The following is a 20,611-nucleotide window of genomic DNA, read 5'->3' as shown; positions in this document are numbered from 1 at the left end:
TTCTACATCTATTTCCGTGTAACATAATGCAAAGCTTTTATTAACTACTAACTAAATGCATATCAACTTTTTCTCCGACAGTATACCTATATACCTCGGGCAAAATATTTAACATTCTTCAGATAATGTAAGTTGTCTCATATGTTTAAACGTTTTAATCTCCCATTGGTAAACAGTTTACATTTTAACTTAAACTAGAAAATTGGGAACAGGATTGTTTGAAAAAGATATTGTAATTAAGTTATTTTAGATTAATTATCCGGAAATAGGGTGATTCACGTAGATGGCCTATGAGGTCTAATTTATGACATAGCTAGTAGCTAGTAGCTGATATATCTTTTGAAAATATTTTCAAATATACAGGCTGTGTCATCTAGTCGTGGGCAACATTAACTTTGTTATTTTAATTAAAACACCCTGTACTTATGTTATTGTATTTTTGGATTCTAATTAAAATTAATTAAATTTTATTTCATATTTATTTTTATATAATTATTTATTAATTAATTAAAACTTTTATTTATTTAAAAGGTACCTCATATCCAAAACGAACCGTTTCTGAAATATTTGATATTTTCAGTAAAAAATGTCAGGCGCAGTACTTTATATATAGGAAAAACCTTGACCACGAAGTTGTCTATAGCCGTCCTTGCACATTTCTTAAAGCTATACTTATTGACAAGTTTGATTAATGATTTTTTTTCCAAGTGTAATTTTTCATTTTAACAAGTTTAAAACTCGATTCTGAGTAGAAAAATATTAACATTATCACATTAATTTTAAACAAATTACTACGTCTGACATTTTTTAAGAAAATATCAGAATATCTCAGAAACTGTTCGTTTTAGACATGGCCTACCTTAAATAAAAGTTTAGAATTTTATTTAGAATCCAAAAATACAACAACGTGCAGGGTATTTCATTTAAAATAAGAAAGCTGATATTGACCACGGCTATGTACACATCCTGTATATTTAAAAATAATCATCTATAATATCCTTAGCACAAGGAATCTTCCTGTGTAAAAGCCGTTATAAACCTGGTTGACATGAAACAAAATTTGTTCAGCAGATAATCGTCCATAAGTCTTCTTTTAATTTTGTTTAAAAATATAAAAATATGTGTTAAAAAAATATTTAAAAAATCAATAAATTTTAATATGAAAAATGTCGCAAGATTGTAACATATTTAAATTTTAAAAAATTGTCTGGATATGTATATTTCAAACAAGTTTTTGTATTTAATTTATCGCAATCATGTTTGAAAAAAGCAAATTTATGTGCATTTAGAGATTAGTCAAAAAATGAAGAATAACGCCAATAAATCGATGAGGTAGGGGCACAGAACTATTAAATATTATTATTATAGGAAGTCCCATTAAGAATAAAAATGTTAATGTAAGCAGACGACACAGTAAAGACCCTGTATGAAAATATAATAATTTAAATAAATAAATAATTTATACGTAAAAACTCTTGAATTATTTTTTTAAAGAAGTTTCCGAGATAAAATGGGAGAGCCACAATAAAATGTGCTCTCCAGTAAATGGTTATTCAAACTTACATTTTCCTCAGCGCAAGTCAACATTTATAAACGAACGTTCCGTTCTTGTGTTAGGAATTATATTTAAAAAATAATAAATCAATGAATAAAAACAAATTTTCTATTAAAAATACTGGGAGGTAAATGCCAAAAAGCGATACGTTTATCGATCAGCGGTGGCAGGATCTGTTTAAAAACTAATTTGAATACATTTACGCCGAACTTTTCGAAGCACAAAGCCGGATATTTTTGATACCCTGCAGCTCGGCATCAAAGGCAAGTTTATTTGGCATACGGGGCGTGGTAACAGTTGTGCCGAACTGCGAACTAATTTACATGTCTTTGACTTTCTTGTAATGGTATTACATAACAGGAATCTAACTACAAAGACCAATAATAACTTGGCTTTACCCGTCATATTACAAGTTTTAATAAGTTCGACGCAGAGCGGACACAAACGCTCCGACTTTGTGGAACTTGTCTTTAATTAGGCAGAATTTGTATTTGACGACCAAGAAAATAAATGCGAACTCGTGGTTGAGATTACTTCCAGGCGGTATCAAACATAATGAAAAGTTATTTCTTTTATTTACGATTATTTATCATTTTTGTTGAGTTAAAACTCAAACGTACTTATCATTTTTCAACGGAGAAAAAATCATGTTACCGTTATAACGTTACCATAACCAGTCGATGATCAATTTCATTGTTCAAATATACCGAAGCCAATTAAACGATAGTAGTACTGACACACAGGTGAAAAGTATATTACCGCATTCAAGCCGTGTGCATTTGAGCGAAATATGGCTTTTGCATTAGTCACAATTATTATAATGGCTTTTGAGGCTCCGAAGGCACGTAATGGCAGTCATGCACAATCAATTTGAGAATAATTTAACGTATTTTGATTTACATGTTTGCTGGCATATACGGAAGCGGAAATTTTGTTATCGATTCGCCTTGATGCCTAAATTTAAAAGCGATTAATTCGTTACATCTTTTTTTAAAATTTATTCTACGAGTTCGGTATTTCTACTAATTGAATATCAAACGAAATTCAACTAATTTCGTTTTAATGCGATAGTTAGTCTTGTTATAGGAAATAAAACTTGATAGATAGGTTTTTTGAACTATTTGAACAAGTGACTAATATTTGATAACTAAATAATGAAGAAATATGCAACACAGGTCGATTCATTAAAAGTAGCCAACGGTCATATCTTAGAAACTACAAGGACCTATTAATTCGTCAAAGAAAGTGACTATAGTGGTCATGTCAAACTTCTGGGAATTATTTTAAAGCTCCGGCGAATCCCACAGTTGAAGATTTCTCCGAAAATTCGCAAATTAACATTATTAGAAATCCTGAAAAATTGTGCGTAAGTATTCGCTTAGATTCCTTGGAGTTCAGATCTTAATAAGAGTAGAAGTAGATGAAATTTTCAATAAAAAAGGTTAAAGTTGGACATATTCAGAATTATTGGCGAAAGGATTCTACGTAGCACTTTAATTTGGAACCAAAAATTGTTTTCATATTTAATTTTAATATGCCTCCCTGTATGCCACATATAAACTTAATGGACAAAATTTGGAATGTGCATATAAGGCATCGGACTTGCACAAAAGAACAATAGCAACCATATTGACTATTGACGTATTTAATGAAATAATATACTATTGCAAATGTTTATAATATATATATGAGAATGTTTAGATATTGACATTTAAAATTCAAGGAAATCTCAGAAATTACTAAGCTTTCTGATACAAGTGTTCGTCGAATCCTGCATGATCATTTAGGTATGCATAAGGTTAGTGCAAGATGGGTTCCTGAAAACCTTTCGGCTATTCAAAAACAACGCCGTGTCGAGTGTGCGCGGTGTTTTTTGGAACTCTGTGGGTCGGAACCGAAACCTGTGATAGAAACTATTGTGACGCAAGATTAAACTATGGTTCTCTATTATCACCCTCTATCGAAAAAAGACTCAATGGAGTGGCGTCATAAGGGCGAAGCACCTCCAAGAAAATTCAGAGTCTGCCAGTCAACAAAAAATGTGATGGCCACGATCTTTTGGGATTATGAAGGAATTCTTTTGATAGATTTTAAATAAACTAATACCACTGTCAATGGTAAATATTACGCAACATTATAACATAAATTGCGAGACTTAATACGTGTAAAACGTCGAGGAAAACTGACCAGAGGCGTGCGTCTTTTGCACGATAATGCACCTGTCCATACTGCTGGTGTTGCACAAGCTGCCATTTTAGAGTGTGGGTTCCAACAGATAGATCATCCTCCCTATAGTCAAGCGACCCAGCGACCCAAGACCCAACGACTATTATTTGTTTGGATATTTGAAAAAGGACTTACGTGGATGACGGTTTAACGACGAAGTTGAGTTCAAAGATACTGTTTTTGTTACTCTACTTTGTTTCTTTCATATTCAGGCCGGTAAATTTTGGCGCTGAACTCGTACATATAACAGCATTAATTTACCGAAAGTTCTTTATTAACTATTTATACGATACCAACTCATAAACACTACCGTTAGTGAGATTGATACATTTTTTAAACAATTAAACTAAAAGTAAAGCAGTAAGGGATGAATTAATTCCGGTACAAAAATTCCCAAGTGTAGTGGTTGGGAACAAGCGATGCGTCTTGTCTCTTTTCATGAGATGCAGTGGCTTGACGTAAATAGCGTACTCTTCTGTGGGCAACGACGACACTTTATGATTAAAAACATGCAACGATACCTGTCTGACGTGCTGAAGTAAAAACTTCAAGCGACAAAAGGAAAAACGAGAAATAATCTCATTTTTGATAGCTGATATCGTTCCGCATTATATTAAATTGAATTCGGTAAAATTAGGATAATTAAAAACAATTTAAAACGTAAAACCACTTTGGGAGATAATTTTCAAGATAATTTATTTCACTTTTCGTTAGAAATTCAATTTCAACGTTTTCCGCCTGTAAAAAAAAGCTGTACCTTCTTAAGACATATTTATTGTTATTGTTATTGAAATAACATTTGGTACGATTAAGATTAAGATTGCATAGTTGCAAAGGACCTGTTATAACTCTCTCTTTGATAGTGGTATAGCTCGTTACCTCTGATTTGATTACGATCAGAAGATGGAAACGCACTCTCGATATGCATAGTTCGTGTGTCACTCACGTCAAATATTCGCGACATTCTTGACAATAACAATGTTTGGTCCGACCGAAATTGCTATAATCGAAAAGAAAGATAAACAAGAGCGAAACATTTGAATACGGCAAATATTGAAAATGTTAAAGAGTGTTGGAGAATACACCACATTAATACTGTATAATATTATGTATTATCTCCGTCGTTTTTCTGCAAAAGAGCTTGTGAAAAGTCTTCATAATAATGTTGACATGATGACTGTGGAGGAGTTTGTGAATAACAATAAGCGGGTGATGGTGTTGGTGCTTGAGTGGATGTTATAGATTGAGAAATCATTGTCTTATGATCATTAACTGAAATGCAATTCCGTTGTCTGCCTGTTTAGCCCATTTCCAGAGAGCGCTCTCTGTAGAGTAATATAAAAACTAGTCAACATTCATAAAATTATCTTTGTAAGTTATTTACTCGCCTCCCCACTATTATTAACAGAGACAGAAAAAGTGATGAAAAATTGCTAGGTATCGTTTTTCGATTCTAAATAAAGATTTTTTTAAATGATTTGATAATTTTAACTTTCACAAATATTTCATATTGTCTTGATCATTTTCACATTTGCCATATTTGATGGTTGTTCTGATATATTCTGATGGTTAAAAAGCGCATAAATCGATGTTTAGACGAATTTTTATATTTTTCAATTTGAGGCATGATCGGTAGCGTAAAATAAATAAACACAACGAAAAATGAATTAATAGTTAAATATCCAACATCGTATTGCGGCAAAATTGTTATAAACCCATGTTCACAAGTTTCTTTTGTTTTGCGGACATTAAGAACGCAAAATTCATTCGCAAACTCAAACAATAGCCGCTCCGTTTTCCATATAAAACCCATAAAAGCAATGCAAATCCCGCACGCTTGGAAAAAGGCCAACGGCGAGCTTTCAAAAGCTGGACATCAATATACAATATAATTAATTTAACTTTTTATCTCTTCGCCGTTTTTTGTCGCCCAGTCTGTTCAACAGAATTTAACAAAAAACTCGGGGGTTCGCGAAACTCTAGAAACAAATCATAGCGGGTGATAAATAGCCGGACCCCATAAATTAACACTTAAAAACAAACTGCAAATGCTTTGAGATGGGGTCAGTTTTTGTGCTTTAAACCGGACACCATTGTGGAATTAATTTTCTACATATTTATGTACCACATACCGCGTTTGTCGAGGAATAATGTACATTGAAGACATTTTTGCTTTAGTCGCTTATTTAGGTTAATAACGTTCATCTCGTGCCATTGTTTCGAGCTTCCCGTGATCTTCGTATGTCAATTGGAAGGGTCAAAGGCCATTTTGGACAAATACACTGTAAAAAAATAATTTCGTACGGGAAATTTGAATAATTCTTCGAGCTCAATGAATTCAGCTACTTTTAGTTTTAATAGTCTATCCACTAAAATCTCGCAGATTATGGGATTAATGGGAATTGAGTTAAAAACACACCCCCGTAATATGAAAATTTCTTCTTAGATTGCAGTGTACTTGACTTATGAACTGCAGCCCTCAACTTCCTCCGCGACAACTCGCTCTTCTCTTATTCCAACAGGCGAGTTCCGCTATCATCGACAGAGATATAGAAAGGGGTGAATACCTGTAGACTTTTTGTCTTCAATTTTCTATTTATTCAAAAATTCATTCGTGCAGCAATAAAAATATTTTAGGTTGGGAAGCAAAGTTAGCCGATTTTCTGTTGTCTTAATTTATGTCTTAGATGGTTCATTATTCAATTTCAAGACACATGTTTCTCGTTGTTTGATCTTGCTTAATTCAACAGTACGTATGATCCCAACGATGACATTCTCAATTTTAATTCAGTTCAATTTTCCTTGCTTGATGAATTCACATTCAACTTCGTCGACTATAAAATGGAGTGATTAGAATTTCTACTATACCTCAACTCTCGCCATCGTCACTAGAAAATAACTTTAAAATATAACCAGATCCATAAAACACTAGGTGCCATAAAAAATTGGACAGTTTTTACCGTCCCGTCAGTTATGGTTCTTTAAAATATATGCTCTCATAGAAAAGAAAACAGAAATTTAATTTCAAAATGAGCTTTTTGCGAAGTAACAGCGGTTCGTCGGCAGCGGGTTTAAAATGACAAATGAAAGCCGTAAAAAACCATCATAAATCATGGCCAATTTTTAACCGTATGAGTTCAGGAACAAAAGACGCTTTAATCAATCATATTAGCGGCGAATCGAACAATTTGTTTCTGTGTATCAACTGTGTAATAAATCAAGACGCCTTTAGCGATTTATAAACGCTTGAAACGGGGTGGAACAAAAGTCTACGGACAGTCTTCGAACGTATACATGATAAATGATAATGTTGCCCCGAAACCAGTACGTAGTGACAGACATCATAATAAATCTTGCATACTATAATAACAGTTTTTGGAAACTTGGAGCTTAACTTGCGATTTCTGCGTTTTCAGTTTGATAGTTTATTGCGAAACTATTAAATCATATAATAGTAAAATTAAAATACTGCTGACTTCTCGCAGGCAAAACATTTGACCTACTTCATATGCCTGACATATTCTATATTCTGCCATATACAGTGTGTCCAAGATAAGGATGCACAGCATGGGGATCTCGGAAACTATAAGAGATACAGTGTCGGTTAAATTAGACAAAAGTTGCGCATTTTGATACCGAACAAGATCCCGTTTTACAAATTTGAAAATTCCAAGCCGTTCCGGAAATATCCGAGAAAAACCGAAATATTGCGATTTCGTTTTTATTATTTTTTAAAGCTATTTGAAAAGATATGAAAAAACGGAAAACACTTTTCCATTGGCACTTTTTAATCTCTCCAAATTGACGTTAAGAAATTTTCATTACAGCGTTTCAATTCCATGGAACCACCATCAACTTTGATTTTTCTTATGGGACGGAAAAAAAGTACACACAGTATTAGGTTGTGCTTTTCATTGCGAATTCAACGATGTACGATACAATACGGTTACTTATGTTTTTATCCAGAAAAATGGATTTTTAATACATTTCAGCATTTAAATGGAGTAGGCCATGACAAAATGACATCCAGTCAATTTCAATGACACATTAATGTTATTTGTCTTTGTTATCAGTCGATCATAAGTTTATTCCTTTAGTTATTGTTTTTGTATTTTTATTGTTGTTGTCTTTTTCTAATTTATTTTGTTCTACAATGGAGGGAGGTAATTTTACAAACGAAGAAAAATGTGATATGCTGTCTTGCTACATCTGATGCCAAAGAAATTGTGTGGAAGCCGAGCGTATGTATTCTAACAAATACCCAGAGCGGAGACAACCTGACAAGATATTTTTCGGCGTTTGTTATTTAATCTGAAAGAATATGGATCATTTAAGAAGCCTGCATTATCCCGACAAAAACATTCCAATGAAGAAAACCAATACATTGTTCTACAATCTGTTATCGAAAATCCACAAACTTCTACCAGAGAAATTGAAGACCAGAATGGGGTAGCTAAATCTACAGCTCAGTTTATTTTAAGGAAAAATGAATTTAAGCCTTACAAATTCAGAATATGTCAAGGATTAAAACCGGGTGACGACGAACGACGTAGACATTTTTGTGAGTGGTATACCAGGATGTGTGATGAGAGTTTTAATTTTCCATATAAAGTGATTTGGTCTGATGAAAGTATGGTGACCAATAACGGTATTTATAACAGGCGCAATACACACTATTGGTCGCAACAAAATCCACGTGTTAATAGACTATCCAGACATCAAGTTCGCTTTGGGTTTAATATTTGGTGTGGGATTTTTGGTAGCAAGATTATAGGCCCTATTTTCTATAATAATTCCTTAACTTCCGAGCGGTACCTTGACATCTTGAGGCACGATTTAGAAGATGCCTTAGATGATTTACCGCTAGGCGCTGTGCAAGGCTGCTGGTTCCAACAAGATGGTGCCCCAGCCCATAACTCCAGAGAAGTTCGCCAATATTTAACTGAACGGTTTGATGGAAAATACGTTGGGACTTACAGTGAAACACCTTGGCCTCCAAGGTCCCCGGACTTAACTCCCTTGGACTTTTTCTTATGGGGCTACATAAAAAATGAGGTATTCAAAGAATGTTTTGACAACGAGGAACAATTACGTCAATCAGTACGAGCAGCGTTTAATAAAATTACTCCTGAAATGTTAAGTCGTGTTTTGGAGTCTACCGTGAGACGGGCGTACTTATGCCTAGAAAATGGAGGTCATTTATTCGAACATTTGTTATAGAATTTGTTTTTCATTAACTTGTTGGATTTAGTTGTTATGTTAAATGAACAGTTAGAGTTAGTAAATAAATAAACACATTAACTCGAACTTGTCAACCATTTTCTTTTGCCTTTCATCGTTCGGATCTCATGGCCTACTACAATAAAATACTAGAAATGTATTAAAAAGCCATTTTTCTGGATAAAAACATAAGTAACCGTATTGTATCGTACATCGTTGAATTCGCAATGAAAAGCACAACCTAATACTGTGTGTACTTTTTTTCCGTCCCATAAGAAAAATCAAAGTTGATGGTGGTTCCATGGAATCGAAACGCTGTAATGAAAATTTGTTAACGTCAATTTGGAGAGATTAAAAAGTGCCAATGGAAAAGTGTTTTCCGTTTTTTCATATCTTTTCAAATAGCTTTAAAAAATAATAAAAACGAAATCGCAATATTTCGGTTTTTCTCGGATATTTCCGGAACGGCTTGGAATTTTCAAATTTGTAAAACGGGATCTTGTTCGGTATCAAAATGCGCAACTTTTGTCTAATTTAACCGACACTGTATCTCTTATAGTTTCCGAGATCCCCATGCTGTGCATCCTTATCTTGGACACACTGTATATGCCCCATTATATCTCCGTACACCTCTTTTATACCTCCATATACCTCTACTATACCTCCAAATATGTCAGTCATAGAATAGTTTAATCGTGATCCTCATTATCAACTGTCAGCACAGTATAGCTGAGTAGTTAAGGCAGATCTCGTCGAAATCATTGCAAGATATGGTGGGTTTTCTAATATTAGAGATCGTATGTTATTACCAGCTTTCTTACATATGTCGACATTAAATGCATCTCAGCTAAACACAACACGACATAAACCGTAGAAACAGGCACCCTTGAATTTGGGTGGTCCAAGTGGTTGTATAACTTCTATAACTTTTGCCAATCTTCTTGTTGACTTCTTCAGAACGTGAATGATACCATATTGGTGACAGGTAAAGACCTGAGTCGCGGTTAAGATTGTTAGGTTGCTTATTTCTATAGAACTTCGGATTTTTCGTTGGTAGAAGAATTGATTACATGCAAGAATTTTAGATTTATCTCCAACGTATTCTTTGCCGCATATGTATAAAATGCTGTCAAGTACTGGCATCTCAAATGGAATTTTGTCTTTGACGGATAGAAGATGTTGAGAGATTTTTGGACACCTGGTAAATCTAGTTTTGACGTTATATTTCTTTAGAACTTTAGATATGTGGTCAGTGATGTTTTGAATGTAAGGAAGGACAACAGTGGCAAGTGTGGGATTGCTTTTGGCCTAATTGCTATTAGAAGGCTGTGGTAAAGTGTATTTTATGATGGAACGTTAATATCTTTAATGTAGAAATTATTAGAGAGAAGAGCATAGGTAAGGTGTTTTAATTTTGGGTTCAGTGACTCGGGCTGAGATAGTTTTACAGGTCTGTAAACAAGAGAGTTGATAACCGATGATTTTTGGCCGGATGGTGATTTGATAATGCAATGAAAAATATCAACAATCTAACAATATTACCGCGACTCAGATCTTTACCTGTCACCAATATGGGAATGAGTTATCCGAGACGGTGTTTAAGCCGTTCATTTAACTCCGGCCCCCTCAAGCAATATATAAGCAGGTACAGAGTAAAATGCGAACCAGTATCAATCAAGCTCTGAAGAAGTCAACAGGATGATTGGCGAAACTTTAGCAAGTTCTACTCAAGAAAAACCGATGCAAAAGGAATCCAGACATTTTGTAAAAAATATTACGGTAGCCTGTGGAAGTTTCTTTGAAAAATTCAGTTTTAGTTGTTTATTGATTTACAAAAATTATTTTAATTTATGGGAAGTCGCAGGTCCAGTTTCATTTGTTGTTGTGAGATTTTCTATTAGTTGCTGGTAATGACTGTGGGTTAAGGAGAATCAAACAATTTAATCAACTCCAGTTGGTCAACACGCTGTTTAAATAATGGCTGACGCAGCGATAGCAGGATGACAATGGTTTAAATTTTTATGTTTTTTATGTATGTAGCAATTCTTTTGAAAATAGTGCAAGCAGGCTCAAATAAACATAGCCGAAAACATTTTATTTGTTTATTTGGTGTATTTCTTGACAACTTCGAAGCTGCTTCCGCGTGGGATCTGCATCTTTAAATGACATATCAGCAAACATGTTTATTTTTTTATTCCGCAACGACTTTGTAGACAACTCTTTAATATAGTTGTCATTATTATGTTTTTTCGATTAAAAGTGAACTTTTGCTAGTGCCATTAGGGTAGTACAGGAGCAAAATTTCTTATTCGTAAAACTCGAAGAAAAAAAGGAGTTTTCTTTATTGTGTGCATTTAAAGAAACATTTGAATGACATCCAAATCTTGCATTTAGTATATATATAGTATAGGTATTACGTTTTACCAGTGAAAAATATCTAGTGAAATAGTCATTCAAAAAATTAGTTCCTGCAATTTCTTTTTATGGCTACGTAATGCAAGTAGAATCACCATACCGTTCGAATTATTTGTCATATATAAGGATTAATCGAATTTAATTTCCTTTGAAAATTAAACAAGCATTTTTGTTCTAGAGAAAACAAATTTCTCCACAGTAGAAAACTTTGTAGAATTCCGAGTTGGCTTACAATGGCAATTATTACGTAAAAAAATTAAACTCGGTGACTGCATTAATACTAAGCGGTTCGGCTTCGATTTTCTCCTTTTGTTAGTCGATTCATAACCGAGTAGAAGTTAAAAACTTATTAAAAGTAAGCCGGAGCGAAAATGCGATTAAAGTTTCGTCAATTTAAGTTTCGCAAGGAGCTTAAAAATGTAAAACAGGCTTCGAGCTTATTGAATACTATAGATATTTTGGAAACTAAATTTCTTCAATATTTTGGTTGAGACCCTGTCGAAAAACTTAAAATCGGGTTTATGTGCCATCTAGTGTCAATTTTTCATTGACAACGAAGTAAAAATATTTAGAAAAAAAATACAGGTATGGCAAACAAGGCGCAGGGTTATAGATGGGAAAATGGCACTAGGTTGCACTATTGTTGTGATTTACTAATTAGCAAAAGGTTTTGGTTATGTGGAGGGAATCAGATAATAATTATGATTAACTTATGCCTATTATTTAATTTTAAATAAAGGTGAAATAGTAAAAAAATATATTTATAAGACTTAAGAGCAGTTTAAGGGCATGTTAAAATTCTTCAAAGGCATACGGTAAAAGGAATTTAAAAAAAGTTGCACTGAATAGGTACCGGTTACCCTTGACTTTGCCTTGTTGTGTCTCAAAAAATACCAGGAAAAATTTGATACACTGGTACAATGAAATAAATAGGAAGTTGAAAAAAAGTTACCTTATTTTCTTAAGCATTTATGCGTTATCCTAGTCACATGAACATGGTGCAAATTATATTCACAGGGACAGCATTCTAAATGTTTCTTAATTGTTATATCCACAAAAATTTGTAAGAATCATAGGAAGTCATTTTTGTTCAGGAAAATACTACAATGTGTTCCAAAGTAATTCAGTAAACAGAGCCATAAGTTCATATATATGCATAGTTGTTATTATCGGAGGGCGTACCCGGACCTGGACCATCAGGTTGGCATCTCGAAACGTAAACCTAATCTAATATGCATAGAACTCCGCTAAGAATTTGCATGTATATGAAAGAGAAAACTTCCTTAATTAGGTTTAAAATAGATTTTATATTTAGATAAAAACTAAATGTATTTTTATATACTACAATTTAATAGTTTTCTTTCGAACAATTTTCCTGTATAGAGTCTACCAAATTCGAGGGGGAGTATTAGGAAACTGTAAGAGATAACGGCAAACTTGCCCATTTTGATGCTTAATTTAAAACCGTTTCAAAAGCGAGATAAAAACAATTGAAACCAAATAACACTTTCTTATTGCAACTTTTCTCCCCTACAAGTTAGTATTATTACGTTTTATGTATGACGTTGCAGACTGTTAAGGTTCGTTATTCAGAAAAAATGCATGCATGCATTCATTCATGTATTGACAATAAAGTGAAATTTACACAAAAAATAAGGAGGCTACGAACAAAAGCATTGATGTTAAACACTCCTGACATAGTTATAGATTTTGTACTAAAAAAAAAAGTTTTCAAATATGTAAAAATGCGATAGGTTACGAGTACAACTGCATACAAATTTGTTTGAAAAATTGGATAGAAATTTGTTGGAATAAAGCAGTTTTAGGAAGCCTAGAAATAAGTATAATGAAAAAGATAATATTACATATTTAGTAAGGATTTAGATGTCGAATTGTTTTTTTTTATTTTAATAACCATAGGTGGTTAATAATACACCTCGAGGATCTATAAGACATGTCGAAATTGAACTGCAAATTCTGAGAATGCGAATATGGAGAACATTACATTCAAACCACTATCATCTCTACAAAATACACTTGAGTCACTAGAAATATGTAATTAGCTAAAAATTCAGGTTGAAGCAGATGATGAATTTTTATTAAATTATTTATTTAGTAGGCATAATGAATATACTGGTCCACAGAGAATCAGCGGCAAGATCAAGAACAATTGTTATTAAATAATATTTCCGTCAAGTTTGATAACGAACCGTTAAATATTGTGCAACCGTTATGATGACAACAAGACGGCAAACCTCCTCACAATTCCAAATAATAAACACCACATAAGTGGATAGGAAATCGCGGACCGAATGACATAATTGAACTAATTCTTAATCTGATTCGAAAATTCAAAAAACTCGGGTCAGTCAACATGCAATATTAAAATTACGAAGGTTTATCGCAAAATGAAGCATATAGCTTTTAATTTGGACATCTTATATGTCTCTAGGCTGTATTATTACATACTTTATGGTGCCGAATGAATTTTATATTTTCAATATTAATTTAATAAGTGTATTCTTCTCAGTTTCTCAGTTGTTTGCGGTAATAAAATATTTGTTTATATTTATTTTAAAAACGTGTTTTTTTGCTACCGTAATAATTAGTTACCAAAGTAAAATGTAATTAAACTTGTTGGCCACCTTATTTTTGATGTAAATTTGGCTTTGTTATCAATTTTGGAGAGTTATTGTTTAGTAAATCAATTGTATGTATATATTTTCAAAATGGAAAGCTCATTCAAAATATTAAATATAATATGCAGGTGCGTATTAAAAAAAAATGAAGTGGATGATGCGTACACAAAACTGCAACGTCATACTTAAAATTCAGTAATGTCAATTTGGGATGAAAAAGTTGCAAGGAGAAAGTGTCATTTGTTTTCAATTTTTTGAAAAAACTTCAAATGAAAATACTGATTTTCGGGTTTTACCGGATATATCCGAAACTAATTCGATTTTTTTTTTTGGAACGGTGTTAAATTAAGCACCAAAATACAGAACTTTGCCTTTCTAAGCGACTTCGTATGTCTTACGGTTTCCAAGACGCCAATAGTTTTGGAATTTGGAACAAGCTCTACAGTAATAGCTAGCGAAAATGCCTTGACCGCAAGTGACATTATAAATAAATTTTGTTTATTATTTGCTGTCAAGCTAAATTTTTTAATTTAAATTTTAATATTAACTTTATCTCTACCTACAAATTAAAATAAAATATTTTGCTTTCTAAAAGTGAGGAAAATTAAAAAGACTCGTTAAAGCAAACGTTGTGCAAGCGTTTTATACCCAGCATTATATTACCGTCGCTCGTATAAATATAAAGTAGAATAACGAAAAAATAAATAAATGAGGACGCCTTTTTAAAATACTCTCGTCATATTTTACTTTCGTGTGGCGCAATTGAAATCCAAAGCTTTGTAGTACTACGAGTGCGCACGAATATACTTGACAAATTTCCTGGCTTTTACGATCGCCGTGCATATAATTTCGACGTAGTAATAATTGTTCAGCCAATGCGTTTCTCACTCCGAACTATCAAATTTCAGTCATTTATGCAATATTTTTCATCCAACTTCATAGCAAAGTAATGGTCAGCTGATGAAAACCAAAAACTTTAGTTTTAAATTTTTAACATATTTACGTATATTGACTTAGCTATTAGTGCAATAAAATTTAGGAAGTACTCATATATTGGTAAAATCTGTTCACAGATATAAGAAAGTGACTAACTGCTGTAAAGCTGTAAGAATGAAATATGGCCGAACAGGTCCGTACTTTGCTTAGAATTTAATTATTTGGGGTTGTATTAGGAAAGATACTAAACAATATTTATTTATTTATGTGTGTATTTATGTTTAAATCTAAAATAAAATTACAAATTATTTTTATTACCTACTTAAATTACTTCAAATTATTCACATAATATATCAGTATCACTATCACTATCATTGCCTGTTCTAATTATTATTTGTTCTATATTATTTGCAATATGTATATACGATTGTTCTGCTTTTTCTATACGTTTAACAGAATTTGCCCAAATTTGTGAAGGGATGTTAAAAACTTCGATTTCGATAAGTTTGAGGACATTGGAGTTAAAACGGGGAAAGCATTGTTACGACGAATGGAAGATTTCAGTTGGTGCCAAACATGTTCAATGGGATTAAATATACAGTAGTAAGGTGGAAGCGTTAAAACTGTATGCCCCAGATTTTTTGCATAATTTTCACAGACGTATTCCTTTTGTAGGTTCAAGCTTTGTAGAACCTCATTAATTGCTTTTTGGTATAATCTTCGTGAAAATAAATGTCGTTATTATACATGTAGTTTTGGATTGTTGCTTTTGTATCACATGAGGAAGGGGTTTTAGGCAACTGTCTACTGTGATAACTTGCATTGTCCATTATAATTACGCGATTTGGAGGAATGTTTGGAACTAATTTGTTTTTAAACCAACTTTCAAATAAATCAACGGTGGTGGTAATCCAAAGAAGAATTTTTAATATTTTTCGCAGACAGAGAAAGTCCATTTGAAATCCAACCATCTTTAGAGCCAACATGCAAAATAGTTATTCTTTTACCTCTTTTTGATGGCGCGTTTGTTTTACACTCATCAGTTGAGTCAACCCAACCCTTTTCCGAGGTATCATAAGTGTCGAATCAGGTTTCATCCAAGTAAATAATAGGCCTTTGTTTTTCTAGATAGTCCAGTCGCCATTTTCTAATTCTAAAAGATTCCATTAAAAATTGCCCTTTGTCAATTTATTTAAATCTAAAACCCATGTGTTGAATACACTTTCATAAGGTAGTTCTGCCACATTTAACATCGGTTTCATTTTTTTCAAGTCTCCTAATTAGGATATCGAGTAGGTAGATATAGAGTAGGCACGCTTTGTCCCTCGTAAATTTTACGCCGTATTATATCTTGATCACTTTCATCTACACTCGAGAAAATGTCAGCATCGTTTCTTTTTTTCCTCGCTGAAATGGGATTATTCACAATTTTCCATACAGTTGATGGAATTTTCTTCAATGTGGCCGTTTCTTCTAAAGATGCTTGCTTGCTGGCACCACGTTCAATGAGAGTCAAATAAACATTGTTTATAACTTCCTCAGTCTCAATACAATAGTGTTTTCTACATTTGGGCGGGAGCATCTCCTGAGATAGACTAGACTCGCACATATTTTGCATAATTAGCACACGATTCAACACACGTTTATTACACACGAAATAAGAATGATGACTAATAAACTTAGACTAAGTAGTACCAAACCAAAGAATATTAAACACATGTAGGTATAAAATTATTTTCTATTATGGATCACAATTTTACCTGAATTTAAATTCCGAAACTTTAGGTAATAATCTTGTTGCATTGTATGTTAATGACCACCCTTGGATAATCCCATTCAAAAGCAATTGGTCACTTTCTTATATCTATGAACAGACCATAGCTATTAAATTTTTTCTCCTCTTTGAGATGTTCTAGCAAGTGTTTTTTTCAATGAAACTTAAAATTAAAATGGGCTTCCTTTTTCGATCTGATTGCCGAAGTGACGAAGTTGCTTAGAATAGTGCCAATGCTCAATTATTTTGGTCTTCCTGTACTTCCTGTACTTCTTTAATGCTTTATTTCTTAATGACCGCATCAACCTAAGATTTGCTGTTATGCAAGATAGATATTGTGTCGTTTTACCTTAAATAGTTTTAGAGGGGCGCTTGAATTAATTATTTCAAAAAGCTAACCCTGCATTAATAAAAAATGTTAACCATAGGTTCAATATCACTCCTTAAATACATACCATGCAAAGGTATACCTCAATGTACGAATATACTTGGCAAATTTCCTGGCTTTTACGATTTGTTCTATTTTCATATACTTTCGGAGTAGTAATAATTGTTCGGCAAATGCGTTTCCCGCTTTGAACGATCAAGTTTCAGTGACTTATCCAGTCTCTTTTATCCAACTTCTCCATTGTCAGCGCATTCAAATCGGTCTAAATTTATGGAAATTGCTCCAGCGGAGGGGACGATAATGCACAATTGGAAAGTTTTAATAATTAGGGAAGATTTTACATAGTAATTGCTCGCAACCTAACTAACAATCGACTCGATTTTAAAATTTACTTTGATCATTTTTCTTGGGTGCTAATATCTATTCTATTATGCATTTTATTCTAATTTTGTTTCTATATTGAAATTGCATAAAGTTGACTATGCCAAGATTATTTTTAGTTAACGTAACAATATTATTTATATTGTTTTCTATTTCCGAATTTTTCGCCAGTTTCATTATTTTCCTAAACCTGTCCTTATCACTTTTACATATTATTATTATCATCATTGTAAAACAATTTAAAATAGATTTTAATTAGTTAATTTAATATAATGATAATTTCTAAAATAGTAAAAGTATACAAATTGAAATCTAAGGAAAATTGGATATTCTGTAAATTCTTTGAAAAAATATTTTTTATTCCATGAACGACTGCAGACAACGTTTTGTCTATATTCGGAGAGTCTGTCGAGGTTGAAGATATCGAGAGGTCTAATTGTGCGGCTCTCGACCCCGCATCACCCAAAGGAGGCTCTCAGCCTACGAACGAAAACAGATTAGAATCCTGACAGGACTCTACCATAGAGCCAGCCTATCATCGACCTTGGTGGTTGTCGACCACAGGCATATCCAGGCGGTGTTTAGAAGAGGAGGAAACTTCTATTCACCTTCTGACTAGCTGCATACAATTCATAGAACGCGGAGAACTATCCACACTTCCCTTGGCCTAGGTATTGTACTCCTCTAGGGGTTTTTTAAGGCGGAGAGCGACTGACTACCAAGGGCAAGCGTGCACAGGAGTCGAAAATGAATAAATCATTACACAAAAATTTAGAAAACTGTACTTTTAAGGATGTTAGCTTCTCACTTAGTTTTGGTTAGTTCCAATTAAAATAAAAAAGCTATAGGTTTTTAAAGAGGAACAATTCAAAAAATTTTGAAAAACTGAATTTGGCATATCACAATTACGCTTCCTTGCGGAAGGAAGTTTCTAGGGTATCACCAGTTACATGCATGCTTACACTGATAACGCTTTAAATATTTGAATATTTTCGTGCTTACTTTAGATTATTTCGTTGTGTATGGCTGAAGCTTATTGATAATGGGGCGAATCCGTTATTGTGGATAAGGTTGTAATATATTGGTGGGGATTAACCTCTTCCCCAATTCATCCTGCAAATCCGCACGAATTTATAGATAGTCTGTTTGCATTGATCGTCCTTTGGGCGCTAGCGGCATTAAAACGGATTAATCAGACCGAAAGGACCACAACCTACGCGGCCGCAGTTTGACCCCACCAATTTCCAAGTGAAATTCGATTAACCAGGTCCGGTCCTGCAGTCCGCATCCAGCCTCAATTGTTAAGTTAATTGCAGGGGTAATGAGCCGTTGTCATTTTAATGAAATCGTTTCCGATCCTCGCGGACTTTCGGTTTGGGTGGAATCCCTTGTAATACAGAGACGCATTCAGCAAAACACGAAGCGGACGGAAACTAAAGAAACTACCGAGTCATGACATTTGACGGTCGAACTAATGGTTTTTTATGAAACTACCCTCCGTTAGGAAGGGCGTTGAAAGTATTTTCCAACTTTCGGAGAGGGTCGTTTACCGAAAGTCAATAAGGGATCTAACCGTTTCATTGTTCAAAATCTTATCAGCTATACGGGGAGATTCAAAGTTTAAAAGCGACTCTTCCAGAGCTCAATGTACTCGGCTTGATTTTTGAAGTACATTAGGTTAAATAGTTTTTTTCTTTCACTAGGTGAAGTCATGTGGGCAAACTGTAGGTCGAAGCTGTGTTCTTTGCGTTATTGTCATTGGCGCCTCGATGGCTTCTATTCAAGCAGTCAAATAATTTCGACACGTCCTAACAAGGAAACAACAGACAGTTAGACAGTCGATTAATAATTTGTTCCTTTATTTATCGAGAGGGATGACTTTCGGAGAAGTCAGGTACAACAAATAAAATCAAAGATGGTTCGGGCATACGTCCACAATCAACCACTTTTCCATTACAGCCAAATTTAAGTGCCTTTAACCTCATTTTTGTTTCGATTAAAAAGGGTTTATAATTTTATAATTTAAAATTGTTTAAACAACGCCTCATAATCGGGGTGTCATCTTTCGTAGGAGTTTTTCGTATAACGCCGTAAAATATTATAATTCAATACCTAATAATCTGGTTATTATTCTTATATTATATTATTTTGTTAAATAACCGAGCTTAACGCATGACTCAAAAAAACAAATTATTAAAAAAAAAACAATATATTACATTATATAAGAAAAACAAAAATATAAAAATCATTACTTCCACATACAAATAACGACCAGTTTTATTTTAAATTTTTAAAACTAAAGTGTCAGTTAATACAATCCTCTTCTGATTACAGCTAATTACAGCTAAATGAAGAAAAAAAAAAGTGCACTTTCTTTAGAGTCGCAAATTGCCGACCGACCTGGAAAATGGTAAGATCAATGGTAAAATCATTGATGCTCTATACCACAGGCGGTATAAAGCAGGGATACAGCGAAGAAGTGAGTTTTGCATTAAAAAAAAAAAAGGGTTTAATTAGTAAAAATTTGTTTTTTTTTAATTTCAAGGTTAGTTTACTTTAATTGCCTCTAAATGAAGAAATGACTTTCCAATAATAGGATTTTAACATTGATATTTGTCAACTTTCTTATATATATATATATATATATATATATATATATATATATATATATATATATATATATATATATATATATATATATATATATATATATATATATATATATATATATATATATATATATATATATATATAAATACATATATATATATATATCCCTGCATTATACATACCACCCGTGTTTATTTATATTGTATTGAAAAAGGGTGTCTACCAGTTGTCGAACTTCTGCTACAAATTATTATCGAGTTTCCATAAAGTAAGCGAGCAACGAGACACTCAACTCTGAACATAAAAGTTTTTCTTTTTCTTTCGTAGTTACAAAAGCAAAGTAAGAAGTTTTTCCTGTGATCAAAAACGTTATTCTCAATAAAAGTGATACAGCAATTAGATAATATTTTCAAAGGACGCAGTATTTTTCAGTCTTTGCCGACGTAAGTTGTCACTTTTGTACACAA

At 33.0% G+C, this 20,611-nt stretch overlaps 1 protein-coding gene across 2 annotated transcripts in view; it reads right to left on the bottom strand.

The window, feature by feature from the left end:
- Positions 1-20,611, bottom strand: part of LOC132700432 (neurotrimin-like) — a 152,112-nt gene that overhangs the window by 94,316 nt on the left and 37,185 nt on the right. The window lies entirely within an intron of this gene.

The sequence above is a fragment of the Cylas formicarius genome, unplaced genomic scaffold (assembly GCF_029955315.1).
Source record: "Cylas formicarius isolate icCylForm1 unplaced genomic scaffold, icCylForm1.1 PGA_scaffold_4__25_contigs__length_36172078, whole genome shotgun sequence".
NCBI classification, from domain to species: domain Eukaryota; kingdom Metazoa; phylum Arthropoda; class Insecta; order Coleoptera; family Brentidae; genus Cylas; species Cylas formicarius.
This window is presented reverse-complemented; position numbering and strand designations above follow the sequence as displayed.